Genomic DNA, 2,576 nt, shown 5'->3' with positions numbered 1-2,576 from the left:
AATAAAATAAAAATTGTTAATCATAATAAAATAAAATCATCATTATCTTCCTAATTGTTGAGAATATGCCTAAATATCTTTAGGAGAATAAATTAATTTTTGATAAGAATATTTTATTTATATTTCAAATATTTAGATTTAATCTGTTTTGGTTATTTTAGGATTTGTTTCCTTGTTTTTAGAATAGGATAATATCAATATTTGATTTTGTATAACAAATTTTTTCTATAAATAGAAACCTCATGAATAAAATTAGATTATGCTCCTCTGATAAAAAATAACTTATAAAATTTCCTCTCAAACAAATATCATAAAATAACTCCATCATTGGTATCAAAGCTGCAAGGCTGGATGCGGTAACAACCCTCATAACTCATAACATATAATGTGATATATAAAGATAGATTCCGCTGCATGAAAGGTTAGGTCCCTAGTTTGAGGAGAGGATTTTTGGGATACAAACAAGTTCCACATCAATAAAATAAGAGAAAAAATAATAACTTATAAAGTAAACACATACTCCAATGAAAGAGGCCTTTTGGGTAATGATCAAAAGTAAAACTGTGAGGGCTTAGGCTCAAAGTAGACAATATTTCATCATTGTGGAGTATGCTTGTGTAAAATAACCTTATAAAAAATAATACTTATAAAATATCCCATCAGACAAATTCCATAAAATAACCCCATCATTGATATCTAGAGCTAAGGTTACGACCTTGGAGATGGAAGCAGAAACAAACTTTTCACAAATTTTTCCACCTATTTTTGATGGAGAAAGTTATGATCTTTGGGTGATGAGAATGGAGGCATACCTAGAAGCTTTAAATCTCTAGGAAGCCATAGAAGAAGATTATGATGTTTCTGTATTGCTAGACAATCCTACCGTACCCTAAATGAAAATTCACAAGGAAAAGAAAATTAAGAAGGCAAAGGAAAAAAATTGCCTCTTTGCCTGTGTTTCACAAAATGTTTTCACCAGGATCATGACTCTCAAATTGGCAAAAGTAATTTGGGATTATCTAAAGGAAGAATATGCTAGAGATGAAAAGATTCGAAACATGCAAGTATTAAATTTAATGAGAGAATTTGAGATACAAAGAATGAAGGAGACTGAGACAATCAAAAAATACTCAGACAAACTGCTTGGCATTGCTAATAAGGTACAATTACTAGGAACACAATTTCTTAATTCTAAAATTGTTGAAAAAATTCTAGTAACTATACCTGAAAGATATGAAGCTTCAATAGCGGCCTTGGAGAACACAAAAGATCTGAGTAACATCACTTTGTCAGAAGTGTTACATGTATTGCAAGCATTAGAACAAAGAAGGCTTATGAGAGAAGAAAGATCTATGGAAGGTGTATATTTAGCCAAATGGAAGAACAACAATGGTGGCAAAAATAAGAAAGAATTGTTCTAAGAGAACAGTCAAAATAATAACACTCAAATTTTTCCCCCATGTCTTTATTGCAAAAAGACTAATCATCCACAAAAAAAGATGTTGGTGGAGACCTGATTTAAAATGTGACAAGTGCGGACAATTAGGACACCTAAAATATGTATGTAAATCTCATGAGCAACAAGAACAAACCAACATTGTTGAAGATCAACAAGAAGAAGAAGAAGAACAACTACTTTCAATGTAATGCTTTATGATCAAAAATCCCTCAAAGCTTGGATTATTGATAGTGGTTGTACAAATCATATGACTTATGATCGAGAACTCTTCAAAGAAATCAACAAAACTGATATCTCTAAAGTCCAAATGGGAAATGGAGCACACCTTACAGTAAAAGACAAAGGAACACTTGTTATTAAAATTCATTCAGGTTTGAAATTAATATCTGATGTTTTATACGTTCCGGATATTAATCAAAATTTGTTGAGTGTTATTCAGTTGTTGGGAAAAGGCTATAAAATATTATGAAGATAATAATTGTGTGATTAAAGATGTAAACAACAAAGAAGTGTTCAATGTTCATATGAAAGACAAGGGTTTTGCTTTAAATTTGGAGAAGGAGGAGCCTATTATAAATGAAGATACAAGTGAAGAGCACAAAGATGCATGTTTTCGAAAGAAATTTGATGATGAAGAGGAAAATGAAGATGATGAAAAATCAACTTCAAAAGAGATGTTCAAGACAAATGCTAAAAGAAATTAGTTTTTGATAAGAATATTTTATTTATATTTCAAATATTTAGATTTAATTTATTTTGATTATTTTAGGATTTGTTTCCTTGTTTTTAGAATAGGATAATATCAATATTTGATTTTGTATAACAATTTTTTTCTATAAATAAAAAACTCATGAATAAAATTAGATTGTGTTCTTCTCAAATAAATATCATAAAATAACTCCATCACTAATTAATTATTAAAAAAAAACTAGGGTGTTACATAAAGTAGACAAGGTGATGATGATAACTACATGTTTAGTGAGTGATTATATAAGTGAAGAATGTAAGTAAAAATGTGTTAGTAAATATCATTATCTTTTTCTTTGAAATTTATCCACACTTCCTATTGCATACTTGAAAAAAATGCAAATACATAACTTATCTTTCAAAACTTCAC

This window comes from Cajanus cajan, chromosome 2, assembly GCF_000230855.2.
Source record: "Cajanus cajan strain Asha chromosome 2, NIPB_CcT2T_4, whole genome shotgun sequence".
Lineage (NCBI taxonomy): Eukaryota > Viridiplantae > Streptophyta > Magnoliopsida > Fabales > Fabaceae > Cajanus > Cajanus cajan.
The sequence above is the reverse complement of the archived record's forward strand: the minus strand, read 5'-3'. Positions refer to the sequence as shown.